This window comes from Parasteatoda tepidariorum, chromosome 5 (assembly GCF_043381705.1).
Source record: "Parasteatoda tepidariorum isolate YZ-2023 chromosome 5, CAS_Ptep_4.0, whole genome shotgun sequence".
NCBI lineage: Eukaryota > Metazoa > Arthropoda > Arachnida > Araneae > Theridiidae > Parasteatoda > Parasteatoda tepidariorum.
The window spans coordinates 60,209,330-60,224,444 of NC_092208.1; the positions used below are offsets into that span (position 1 = coordinate 60,209,330).

Below are 15,115 nucleotides of genomic sequence, written 5' to 3' on the forward strand. Positions count from 1 at the left end.
GAACGTCTGAAAGCAAACACCCTGCAACAATTGCCGGAAGGCTGCAGGCTGGAAAAGGGAGCGTTATGGTTTGGGGAATGTTTTCCTGGCATTCACTGGGTGCACTCATCATTGTGGAAGGCACGATGGATCAGTACAAGTACGTATCTGTCCTTGCGGGCCATGTCCACCCTTACATGCAAATGATTTTTCCTCAGAATGATGGCATCTACCACCAGGACAATGCAAGGTGTCTTACAGCTCGCAGTGCATGCATGATCTCAGCTCTTTTTGGAATTTTAAACGTCTTTCCGCATTGGTATCTATTTTAAAGAAATGCGTTTCCAATTTTTTTCGAAATATGGCTCTCTGTATATGTTTTATCTGCTGTAGCAGATTCCGGTTCTTCTTGACCATTTAAGGGAGTACTTATGACTAAAAATCATAAAAACTACATATAAATAGAAACAAAATTAATTAATTTATTTACCTTTAATCTCACTATAAAATGAATCCTTAATCGCATGAATCGTGTATAAAACTCTGAATACGAAGCGTATGGTATTTGAGATACGCGCAGACGAGAATTTACAAAATAAAAATAATGGTTTAATTTTAAATACAAAGTATTTTAACACAGCAGACGATTTTTTACTGATTTACTTCAACTTGTTTAGCGTAGAATAAATTTTAAACGGAAGAGAAAATGGAGTTGATAATAAATGAACTAATGAAAATAAATAAACAGAGCATCGCGAAGTCCAGATACATCGTTGTCAAGGAGACCACGCAATTAGAGTTCGTCCACAACATGTATATGCACATTGATAGGAAACATTAAACTGGTGCTAACGCCGCTAAGATTCATATACCGCATAAAAATAAATCGCACAAAAAAATTGCACAAAAAAATCGCACAAAAATAAAATCGCACAAAACCAATTGCACAAAAAAAAATCGCATAAAAAAGGACCGCACAAAAACAGGTTTCACTGTATTTTGATTGTTTGTTTTTTTCTTAAATATTAGTTTTTTTCGGAGTTTTTTAGGGGATTAGGGAAATTACATACTTTGTAATTTGGCTACGAAAAAACTGGAAAGTGATAATCAACACTCTAAAAGTATTAAAATATGCTGAAATACATTTTTAAATAATATTGAATTTTTAAAAAAAAATATCTCGTACAGCAAACAATTATTAATAAAATACTTTTTTCACAATCAAATGTTTTTTGCAATGTTTCTCAAAATTTAGTTCTATGACATAACTTTTTGCAATATGATACAATAAAAGCGGAAGAAAAGACGCCGAAACAGTGTTAGCATAAAATAAACAAATGAGTAACAAACTATTACACCTTCATCGACATAACAAATTAAAGCTTAATCAATCGCTATAGATAACACCACAAAAGTAATTAATAAAGGAATCTCGATTCCGAAAATAATTGTATTTCTTTGACATTATTTTCACTCCAGCTTTAGATAATTCAAGTTTCATCTTATAAGACTTGCTTTCTCACGTAATTGGCTCGCTAATTCTTGCGTGCCACCAAATTAATGCAACTATTAATTAGATCACATCACTTTGGAAACTATCGCACGTAACCATTATTAGTAGCATAAGAGCGGTAAAAGAAACTCGATACAACCACGGAGTATTCAAGGTACGATACTTGATGATTTAATAACGTATTCAAATATCACCTCACAAACTCGTTTAAATCTCACATCTCAGATTACCTAACGTCGTTGGAAAACATAATTAATCTCGTTCGTTCAAAGTCGTCCACCGTATTAACACGTTGTAGGGACATAAATCAACGAACTAGTTTGTTGCATTTTCATTTGAAGTGTCCTTCACTTTCGGATTTCAGTTGCTTGCTCGCGATAGATGTAATTAAGATTTAATACGCGGCGCACGAACATTTTGAATTTTTGACAAAAGTAGGAAGTTTGAAGACTAGTATAAATGCTGCAGCTGTACTTTTTAATTAAGCTTTGCATTTCTGGAAGTCTTATAAATTAATTTAAAAGACGTACTTGTTTGTAAGATGATGTTATTTTTTTTTTAAATTTAGATTTTCAACTATCTATTTATATTTATTCTCATGTGGCACCATAAACTGGAATATTTCTCTGTCTATTAGCAACATTACAGTTATTGTTCATTTTTGTTTGGTTTTCTAAAGTAAATAATTTAAGTAGAGTTAAAAAATAATTATACTTTGAATATTTATTTAGATTCATTTTGTTAGGTTGTGCAGCGATAGCTGTAATTAAGATTTAAAACGCGCGTCACGAACATTTTAAATCTTTGACAAAAATAGGAAGTTCGATGATTAGTATAAATGCTGCAATAGTACTTTTTAATTAAGCTTTGCATTTCTGGAAGTCTTATAAATTAGTTTAAAAAACGTACCTATCAAAAAGTTTTAAAGATTTTTCTTCTTTGTTAACTGTTAAATTAGCATTTTACTTTTAAACCTAAACCACATTTTGCTACAGGCCGGTAAGTTTGGTTTCTGCTTTCTTTTATTTCCTGCTCTTTGTCAACTGAATTCCTTAGCGGTATCGACACACTATAAAGAATAATTTTTATCTTAAGATAATTTATCTTTATTAAAAAATATTACATTAAATTATACCAAAAGATGTGTCCTGTGAAAGACTTTTGGTTCGTTCCATTAATTGTTTTCGATTTTATATAATTTTATTTTTATATTATTTGTGTTTANAAAAGGAATACAATAAAAAAACAGGTAAATATTTGTTATTAACAAAAAAGAAATACTTAAAAGTGAATAGAAAGCGTGACGATTCTGAAATAAGTTTGGCGAATACTTATTCAGCCAATCTCTTGCCTTAATTTATTGGTTTTATTGCACATAAAAACTTAAAATTTGTTAAATAAATCAATAGATGCTGTTTGAAAGCCATATTTTAAATAACTATATACTTAATAAATGCAATTTTCAATGAAAATTGTTATATTTGGTACATAGTTGAAACTGTACAATTCAAGTAACCCTGAAAGTTATTCACTTATTTTTAAGAAGAAAAAAAAATAGACGAAAACAAGCATTCAAAAACTAATTCTAGCAACCTAATATCGTTTATAGGTAAAAAAAAACTTGAGGGTGCCCCTTGGTAAAATTGGCGACTTATGTTTGGCACCACTCCTGTTTGCGCGGAGCACCGTGGTAACAGGAATCGCGGCCAAAACATAATGATATTTCAATAAAACAATGGAAAATTTCAACAAAGCATCAGCCAAAACTTTAAAAAATTGCAACGAACCCAATATAAGCAAAGGTAATAAACCCAATAAAATGTATTTTGAATCGAAACAGAAATTAATGGAGTAAGCACAAAAAGAAAAGAAGAAAATCGACTCACTTCTTCATTAAGAATAAATGAGCATTTAGGAAAAGAAATACAGCCAAAATTTGGGAGCCACGTAAGAGAATTATATATATTAGATATATTATGTATATTTCTCAAATGGGGAACCCTAAACTAGGATATTTCTCTGTCTATTAGCAACACTATAGTTATTATTATTCCTTCTTGGGTTGTCTTAAGTAATAATTTACGTAGCGTTGAATAGTTAGTTATACTTTAAGTATTTATTTAGCATAATTTTGTATTTTTATAGAAATAAAAACCTGTTACGAAGTAATTATTCAGATTTATTTCTCTTCCGTTCTAAAATGGTTTAGAAATTTTAAATGGTGCCACAAGTGCTGCCATACCAATTATTGGGGATGGGGATGGAGCTTGCTTTTTCGAGCAATGGGTTATGCATATAGTACAATACTCAAGTTCTGAATCGAGAATTGCGTGATGAAAAAGTACAGCATGTTATGATTAGTTTTCTATCTTATCTCACGACATAAGTAAAAATAAGTTTAATATTACTATTGCCTATTATAATGAAATGTTCAGAACTCATATTTACTGTGGTTTGTGTGATTTAATGGCTTTCAGATAGATTTTAAATTATTTTCATTCATTCAATTCAGATAGAATTAAATTACTATAATTCAATTCATAAGGAACTTTAGAAATATCGTGCACATCATTTGAAATTAGGTAAAACTGGAATCAAAGTACTTCAACGTGAGGGCATGTCACGGGCGACAGCTAGATGGTCAAAACTTTGGCTAAAATATAGCTTGAAACTAATTAAGGTGTTGGAATTGGAGGACAAGTTGAAGAATTTGAATATTTAAATAGAGTTGTGCTGTGTGTACGATTTGGTTACCATTAAAATTTATGTATTAGGTAGATTTTATGGTTCAAGGTAGATTTTAAAGGTGAACAAGTTAGTCGCTAAAGTTGGCTATGGTTTTAAAATTATTTCAAAGATTTTTATGAATGGGTTTTCATTAAATAATTAAAGTTATAGAAAGTTTCAGCTCTGATTATTTGTCACCATGATAAATGAACTTGACGAGTTTATCTTCTCAATTTGTTTAAATCCTAAATACATCCATTTTGAAACAGAATTTAGAGAGAAAAACTTGCGTACAAGAAATTTAAAATGGCAAATAAATTGCTATATATTGTATCAAGTATTGATGAAACATTATAGTTTCAAGTTATGACATAATATATTTATGATAGAATATAACTCCTATGGTTAATATTAGCATTTATATCAAACTAATTCAGTGTTTTAATGCTATTTAATACGTGTCGTTTAGTACGATAACGTTTAATTAGACAATTAATAAAAAAATAAAATAACTAAGAGTAATTTAATGAAAGCAGTTTATTTTAAAAGCGCTAATATAAAGTATAATCTGTTCCGTCTTACTCAAAGCATTTTTAACGAAACATTAAAAGCGGAAAAAATTTCGGTACAATTCACGTACTGTACATTCTAACATTTCGGTAAAAAAAATAGACTAAAATAAACAAAATTCGGAAATTAAAAACCGAGGACTACAGTATTTAAACCATTAATTTGGCAATTTTTCCATTTATATAGTAACGGTTTACCGGAAATTATGGTTTTCAAAATTATACTTCCTAATACTATATATAATTATTAAAAAATGCATAACTGAAAAGAAAATTTAAACAAATAAATTTTTTTTAAGGCATCATGATGAAATTATCAAATTTTACAACATTTGCCAAATTTTATCACACATTATAAAACCATATCTTATTGTTGATTTTATTAAAATTTACTAAAACACTTCGGTATAACTTACCGAGTTTGTTTCTATAAAACCAGAAATACAATAAAATTTACTATATTCTAGTAGTTTTGGCTAGAATGTTTTTCTCAGTGTATGCTTAAATGTGACGATAAACTTGCTCTGGATTTAAAAAAAAAATAACGCATTATAATTTTTGAGACATAGATTTATTTACATGCATTAACAAAATTAACATTTGTAATGTAGAAATAATAAACTAAGCATAATTTCTATAATATGTATGTCTATAATATGTATATTTATAATATTTGAATTGCACGGTTTTACTTTTTTAATTTTGCTTAAAGATTTTTAACTATAAAATGCCAAACTACACATAAAAAAACTGGCAAAATTATTGTACGTATGGTAATGACAAAAACTCATTTTTTCTTGCAGAAAAAACAACAACATAATTCTGGTAATCGAACAAAAATATACGATATTTGTGACAATTTATATGGTAACTGCTTCTATTCATATGGTAACGGCTTAAAAGAAATTCTGGTTTTCAAAATTACAGTTCTTATAACCACACCTTTAGTAAAAATACAAAACTGAAAAGCAAATTTAACAACAACAACAAAAAATGGTTTTTATGGTATAAAGAGTCATACAGTCTATAAGGTATAAAGATAAATTAAGAAGTTTCACCACGTTTATCAAATTTTAACACTTATAATAAAGAATATTTTATTGTTAATTTTACCAAAATCATTATCAAAGCTCCTCGGTAAATTTAATAAGCTTTTTAGTGTTCCTACAGAGCCAGAAACACAGTACATTTTGCTATATTCTGATAATTTTAATAATATTTTTAATCTCTTTCTATAAATTTTAAAGTATATTTTATTCAATATGTCTTTATGTTGTTGAGAAATGTTACATTTGCTGCATCCTACGTATTACAGAGCTTTTGAATGAAGTTTAATTTAATGAAGAGTACTAGAAAAAAAGATCATGCGTTATTGTTCGTTCAGAAGTTCAGATTTATAATAAACTCGCTATTAAGCATTTTAAAGTTTTCATTGATCATCAAAACATGCATACTTATGTTGAAATAAATATGTGTATTTTGATTTATTATGTGAACAGAATAATTAAATACGCAAAATGATTATTTGATTTCTTTATTTATAAAGACTAGATTTTCTTCAATTTAACGTATCGAGATAGATCTTTTATGTGTTAAATAGAACGTAAAATATCCTTCACAAAGATTTTAACGAGGTAATATTCTCTGGAGATGATATTTCTCTGTATTGCTCAGAATATTTTTATATTTTCGAGTCTATAAATGTTTTTCTGGTAATCCACCAACGAGGCCTAGATAATATATTTCTCCATAAACATTTATGAGATATTTTCCACTTTTTTCGAGATTTCCCAATTTCTAGAAAGGAAAAAAAAGATGTGAAATTTGGAATCTCTTTCCCACGTGGGTAAATCGAAATCACAGTCTACATCAAAGTAATGGAGTAATATTTAGAAGATAATAAAATCTCGAAAAGAAATATTTTCGTGTAGTATTTTATAAGAAAGATTTGTTGAAGAGATGTTTATTCTTATGTAAAACTTTTGAAGACTGGTATATGTTTAGTTTTATCTGAGCTAGATATATTTTACCCTAATATGCCTGCTATATTTCTGTTAGAGTTTATTTTCTTTATGTTTTTTTTGTTGCTGTAGAGAGTGATGCGAGAAACGGAATTTTAAATTTTAATTTCTTTCTAATTGAGAAATATTTATTTCATGTTCAACTTAGAATATAAAAAATTTTTAAAAAAAATTCAATCTTTCTAATATTCACATCGATATGTTGACGAAGAAACAAGTTTTTTTTAAAGCTGTATTAAGATTTACATTAAAATGTAAATTAATACTTATCAGCCAGCTCTGGTGTTCCAGCTATGATCGCCTTTTTTAAACACGTAGAAAATCAAGTAATTCGAGTTTTAAAATTAATTTTCGGAAAATACGTCTTTTTTTGTAAGAAGTAAATCCTATTTCATCTCTCATGTAAATCTGGTTCACTTTTCAAAAATGTAAGAAAGCAAGTACTTCAAGATTTAAAACCACTTTTCTAAAATCCAAGTCAATTTATAAAGGCTAATTCATAATTAACATGTGATGGTAATCTTATCGCATTTTTAAACATTTAGGAAATCATATACGTCAAGATTTAAAACAAATTTTTTAAAAACTACATCAATTTATATCAGTCAAATCATACTTCACCACTGATGTTAATCTAGTCACAAGCAGAAAATCAAAACTTAATATCCAAAAACCACGTCAATTTATAAGTGCCAAATTATGTTTTACTCTGATATTAATCTGATCACCGTTTTTAACGGGTAGAATATCAAGTACTTAAAGATTTAAAATCAATTTTCCAGAAATCACGTCGATTTATTTGGATCAAATCATATTATCATGTACCTCTGATGTTAATCAGGTCACCTTTTTAAACATGATGAAAACCAAGTATCTTGAGATACTTCATATTTCATCAATGACAGTTGTTTACAACTCATTTCTTACATTTTGGCACTTTCAACTCCTGCAGATTGATGGGTATTTTTCAATTAGATTTAACAAAATTGATAAATATGTAGCTGGTTATAAAGATTGTGTTGTTTGGTAATGCAAATACTAGCATTTTAAATGATAAAAAAATAATCTGACATGTTTAGTCGTTATTAAAATTAGCATTATCTTTAAATTTTTTACGCCTACTGTGTGAGAATTTCATTGTAAAATTACTATAACAAACCTGCAGCAATATGTCCATTCAAATAACTATAATGTTCAAAGGGATATCTTTACCTTTACGATTTTGAAACCGTTTACAGCTGGTATAGTTAAGAAAATCGCCTAAATAAAACTGTTACCATTTACAACTTGCATGGTTTTAAAACCGTAAAAATAAATTTTAACTGGACATTCGAGTTAGGTTCTGCTAGGATTTTCATTAGCTAATGAAGATCGGAGATGAATTATTTTCTGTCAAATGAATCGTGGAATTTTCTTTAATTAGTTCATCTTGTGGCGCCATCTGTTGTGAGAGACGATAAATACTAGACATTTTCGTGGTAAACAGCTCTATGGCAATGCCATGTATGCGTGAATACAAGATTCGTTTTCTAGTAACCCAAGGTCACTAACTAAGGAATGCGGGAGAATGAAAACTCTTCTTTTGTAGAAGAAATGAGAGAAATATTGTGAAGTCAACACTGAAATTCAAAACCCATTCATTCGGTCATGGGATTGACAGATTAGTTCTCCTGGTTAAATATGCACCCAGTTGCAAGGAATTAATGGTTTCCTAGTGAGGGTGTAGTTAACAGAGATAAAATTATGGTTGGGTGTCATAAAAATGGGATTTAGCACTCATCCAAAGACGAGGGATCATCGATTCGAAGTGGAGTGTCCTCAACCCATAGCACTATAGTAAGAGGGGTCATTAATCCGAAAATTGGAGTGTAGCACTCATTTTCCCCCTACTATTGTTAATCCGATAGTAAGATTTACGGAGTGAATCTGCAACACTATTGTTATAAATCTAAGTTTTTCTGTGACCTCAAAGCAATCAGACAGAGAATATAATTTAAAAAGTATTCCCATGTAACTGAAGCAGTGAGATATTACCAGATTAAAAAATTTCATTCGCTTCACAAATATAAAAATATACAGTTTGGAAATAACAGTCAAAAATAGGAATTCGCTCAAAAATAGGCATCCATTTACAAGATTGATAGATAGATCAATGGATTATTAAGCTTTATTATATTATGCAGCTTTATGTTAAGCTTTATTATATTATGCAGCTTTATGTTAAGCTTTATTATATTAAATTATTATATTATACAGCTTTGTGAGTATCTTTTTAATTTCTATTATAATAAAATTTATAGTTTTTTTTAAAAAGAAGTCGAAGAATTCTTTTCGCATTTGTTTGCTTGTTTTTAAAATTAAATAAAAATTTTAGACATAAGATTATCTGTACATAATCAGTTACACATAAAGCGGCAGCACCCAGATTCTTATAAATCACGTATTATATTATTAATTATTGCAATGGCTTACAGTGAACGAATAAAAAAATTTTCAAACCTAATCAAGTGTTCAGTTTTTTTTAAAATATAATTATTCTTTTTAAATACAAAAACATAATTATTTGTTTACTAAATTTTAATTCAATTTGATTGCTTTGGTATTTAATTAATATTTGTTTATTTTAATAATAATAATGAATACCGTGCATTACATGTATATTTAATTCATTGTATGTCACTTAATGCATATATTAGATTATTAAAATATATTATATTAATTCTTGCTAAAATAAATAATATAATATCCGCATTTGTGTATTAATACGAGTAAGTACTTCTTAATAAAATATTTTATACATACTAGCAATCATCTCCTGTCGAGGATCGAAACCTATATCTTTATCAATATCTTAATTGAATATCCATCCCTTTTATGTTTCCCTATATAGAACACACGTACGAATATTGACATAAGCTTTTTGCTTGATGTGAAAAAAGGACATAACTCTATTTGTTCCGAGGGTGTGGTCAAAGCTAATTTAGAGGCAAAACTGCATGACATTTGGGAAAATGCTTGTCGAAAAACATTATTTATCAATATGCATCGTGAAATAATCCTGTTTTACTTTATTAAGCTTAAGAAAAATCCGTCTTTAAATTCACTTTTAAATTTTTAAAATGTAGAGATTATCAAAGATTTATATCTTTGATGATTTATTATGATTTATAGACCACGTAATGTCTCTTGATAATACGTTATTTAAGTTTATAACATTTATTTTTTTTATAAAATTATGAAAGATGATTTGGTATCGTATGAAAAGTTTAGTGCAATATTTTAGTAGACTGATTTCATTGCGCTAGTAGGAATAATCCTAAATTTCTGAAAATTATGAAGTGAATAATAATTATCAATGAGTACAGTAAAGGAAATTATGAAAGATGAATTGGTATCATACGAAAAGTTTGGTGCAATATTAGGTAGACTAATTTCATTGCGCTAGAGAGAATAATCCCAAATTTCTGAAAATTATGAAGTGAATAATAATTATCAATGTGTATCGTAAAGGAAATTAGGAAAGATGAATTGGTATCGTACGAAAAGTTTGGTGCAATATTTAGGTAGACTGATTTCCTTGCTCTAGTAGGAATAATACTAAATTTATGAAAATTATGAAGTGAATAATAATTATCAATGTGTATCGTAAAGGAAATTAGGTAAGATGAATTGGTATCGTTCGAAAAGTTTGGTTCAATATTTAGGTAGACTGATTTAATTGTGGCAGTAAGAATAATTCTTAAACTTCTGAAAATTATGATCGGAATAATATTTATCATTGTGTATCGTAAAGTAATATTGCTTTCCTCTATTAAGCTTAAGAAAAATCTACTTTTACATAAACTTTTAATATTTTAAAATGTAGATATTATTAAAGATTTATATCTTGGATGATATATTATGATTTATAGACCAAGTATTAAGTCTTAATGTCTCTTGATAATGCGTTATTTTACATAAGGATTATAAAAAAAAATTTGGAAAATTATGAAAGATGAATTGGTATCGTATGAAAAGTTTAGTGCAATATATTTAGGTAGACTGATTTCATTACGGCAGTAGGAATAGTATCTAAAGTTCTAAAAATTATGAATGGAATATTATTATTTGTTAAGTTTTCATTATGAACAGCCATAATTTGTTTTTCCTATCAGTAATATTTCGATAATTTAAAACCTAAACTTTTACCAGAAAAAGAATGGATGAAGTATTATACTGCTCTGTATCTCTAAACTGTTACGTTTTCGATGAAAAGATATCTCTAAATCTTCGGCACCTCACCGAGAGAATAAAATTCCAACAAAAATACAGTACTGTATAATAATGACATTTTTGGTAAAAAGAAACATAATTCTAATTATGCGATTTTTAAACCATCCATTTGGTAATTTTTCTGTTCATATGATAAAGATTTGCCGGAAAGTCTAATTTTCAAAAGCCATACATTATTGCCAATCTTGCTGAAATCATTACCAATGTGCTTCCATAAAAACTACCGGGCTTTTTGGTGTTTCCATAAAGCTATTAACACGGTAAATTTTACTATATTCTGGTAATTTCGTCCATACTTTTTTATCAGAGCAAGGCCAGGAAAAAAGTTCTATCAGTTCTACGAGTTTGGATTGTTTTTAGGAAAAATCTCAGTCCCTATTCAGCACATGTGGAAGGCTGATTCCTTTGAATTTGAACAAGAATACAAAAAGTATTTACAGTTTGGAAATGAGATCGGATAACGGTTAACTTCACTACTTCTCGAATTAAAAAATAAAGTGTAAAAGAAAAATGGAAAAAAAAATACGATGTCATGTGAAAATTATGAACTGGATCATTCGAATAGTAATCACTGATGAATTTTATTTTATGTTTAAAAAATATTTAAATAAAAAAAACAGTTTTAAATCAAATTGGAGAAATATTGAACAAAAATGACTGCCATCTATCGCCATTTCCTCTTCTTTTATCTTTAATTTATTTATGTATGTATTTATTTATTTATTTTTATTTATTTATTTTTTGCTTAAAAAACCATGAATTGTCGCTAATAATTATCTATAATACTGAATGAAAAAAAAATGATAGCGTAACTTTTTTGCAGTTTTTCTTTTTATTTATAAAAAAATTACAGAAATTTGAGGGTAAATACTTAAAAAGGGAGTAAATACATATTTGGTTTAATTGGAATCTGTGAAAATTGGAAAGGTTGATAGTTAAAATTAGAAAACTCGATTATTCATTTTTACATTGACTGCCTTGTGTTTTCAATTGAAGCATAAATGTTCGTCAGAGGACCACATTCAAGAAAATGTTCAACATATTTCTTAGTTCGGAGAGGAATGTGAAAGACGGATCTCTGTTCAACCGAAAGTATGACGAGAAAGTTTATAAAATTTAATTTATACTTATTTATTTATTTATTTAACTCGTGATTCTTTGTCTGAACTATGAACAAAAGGTTTTTTATACATTTTTAATTTCGATATTCGCTAGTCAGACTTAGATAAAGGGAAACATTTCCTGCGAACACAAAATTTAAACTAAAAAATTTAGCAAGAAAAAAAGAGTATATAGACATTTACGCTGATAACATTTATATGTTATCAGCGGGCTTTACTGGAATTATCAATGCGAGATTTTATTTATTTATTTAAATGTGAATATGAATATCAATGTGTGATTTTTAAATCACGCGAATAGGAAGCTCTATATTTAATTTTAAGATCACATGAACACGTAACTCGATGTTTGAATTTAAAATAGCGTGAATACAAATTTAAATATTTGACTTTAAAATCGTGTGAACACGAATTCCGTTGTGTATTTTTTTATTCGCTTAAACACGAATCATAATATCGGCTTTTTTACGCGATATGTGATGTAATATCGTGAAAATACGAAACACGATGTGGGACTTTAAATCAGGTGAATGCAATTTTAAATCGTGTTTGCATAGATAAGATGAAGCAAGAAAACGAATAATTTTTCTTTCTAGGAAATTTGAAAACGATGAACTTTCTGGGAAAAGGCCGATTTTTTAAAATTAAATTGAAAAAAGAAATAAATTAAAAAAGAAAAAAAAAACAGAAGAACCTCAACAAAGCATACCTGAAAGTGAAGTGCTGAAAAGCTGTGGGAAAAGTTCAGCAATGCGAAGCGGAAAAAAGGAATTCTCATATCAATCTCTGTCAAAGTGACCTGCCCGTTAAAATAAGAGATAACTCTGATAGTGTCTTGCAAAACTTAAAAAAATATAGCGGTTGTGACGAATTTTTCACGAACGGCGCTCCTATATTATACATGACTGTCGCTAACTTTTTATCGTTGTTCTTTTCTATTTTCTTATCGCTTCCTGATCACCCCATTGAGGGAAGAGATCGTCCACTTAAGAGCCACTGATTTAAAACTAGCATGGTTTAAAAACCGCGAAAATGAGTTTTGAGACTTAGGAGCTAGGCTTTTCTTTGCGTAACGGGCATTGGAGAGTGCAGGACACTGGAAGGTGTCTTGAAAGGAATGGAGGAAATATGGTGGTGTCAACGCTGGGATTCGAACCCCAGTTCTGTCATGAGACTGCGCAGATTAGCACTATCGGCCGTAATGCGCAGTTGAATGGAACTGAGTAACTTCATTAGGTTTGCTTAATTGGTGCGATAAAATTTTGATTTTTTAACCGTATTAGGTGAAAGCAATTAATAAGCGGCTTTTCTCATAGTTAACAGTTTAACTATCATCTTATTTATGGTTATTTGACTGTTTTTTTTAACATGGTAAGATATTGAATAAATTATCCCTTAATCATTTTTTCCGAGAAATTTCTACCAGCGTACATGCTCAAAAAACGTTTCTTCTTTTTAAGACTCTTTTTTCTCTTCGTGCTATGCATCTAAAAATCAATGCATTATCATATTAATTTTATAAATGAAACATAATTTTTCATCAATTCTTTACGCACTTTAAGTATGTATTATATCAAATCTATCGTACTAAGAAAAAACCCAATATAAAATTTCAGCTTGCAGTTTAATTTAAAAAATAAAAGTTAACTTTTATTTCCCCAGGACAATGCGTTTAAATCAGTATTACATATTTTTTTTTTTGCTTATTACTGCTTTCTGGTATCATGATAAAATTATTAAATGTTATCGCATTTGCACAATTTTATTAGATATTATAAGACCCTGTTTCATTGTAAATTTTACCAAAATTATCACAAAAGAGCTTCGTTAAAAATTACCTGTTTTTTGGTGATCCCATAGAGACAGAAACGCGACAAATTTTGGCATATTCTGGTAGTTTTGACCATAATTTTTTTTTTCTAAATGTGCATTAGGAATTATTAATTAACTGAATGTTAATGCACTAATTTAAACCTCTATTGTGAGTGGAGTATTTGTATAAATGCAACAAAAATGTTGTTCCCCAGTGTAATATAGTCTGAAACATAATAATAATAGATAATGTTAAGAAGGGATCATAAACAAATATTACAGCAGCTAATTTAGAGATAAAAAAGTAAATTAGAGATGAATAACCTTATACCTTTCATCATTCATTAATTGCTTGTTTCTCATTACACTCAGAAAATATTCGAAACTTATGTATATGTTAACGCATACATCCATTTATAATGCATGTTACAGAATTCATTTGAAATTATGTTGTTAAATTCGTGAATTTTAAGTTTTACGATTTCTTTTTTTTTTATTTTACCAGGTGAAATCTATTCAGCATGAAACATTCTGTACAGTTTATAACTAAAATCTAAATCTCCTTTTCAAAATAAAGCTATAACATTTCAGGATTTAGCCCATTAAAATTAGCTAAAAGCACTTTTTTCCACTTGAATAAATAATTTGGTCATTAAAGATTCGAGAACCGAAATTAAAGTTTCGGAAGTAAAATTATTCGTTTTGATGGCGATGGTATAAAAGTCTTTCCTCTCGGTTGCCATCTTAAAACTTAAAAGCAGATGGACGATAATGAAGTCAAAAAGACTCCACTCCCTACCTTTTGATGTCGCAATTAATTAAAATATTCATTTATTGCTGCCTAGTCGATAAAGTGTGCCGCTTGTGTTAATTGTTCTATTTTCCAGACGGCAGAACATTATGGCAGTTGTACTACTAGATAGCTTATTTTTTTTTTATTAAAATTGCTTTAGCTTCTCTTTTCCAGAAATAAAGATGGAAAATAATATTTTATCAGGGAAATAAAAATTGTGTGCAAAATTGCATTAAAATTTTCGTTGATTAATTTTAAATAAATCGCAAATATTCTAACCTTTAACAATATTCATTTTGTGATGAAAA

At 28.5% G+C, this 15,115-nt stretch overlaps 1 protein-coding gene across 2 annotated transcripts in view; it reads right to left on the minus strand.

The window, feature by feature from the left end:
- LOC107456656 (1-phosphatidylinositol 4,5-bisphosphate phosphodiesterase classes I and II) overlaps positions 1-15,115 on the minus strand; it is a 363,608-nt gene that overhangs the window by 143,545 nt on the left and 204,948 nt on the right. The window lies entirely within an intron of this gene.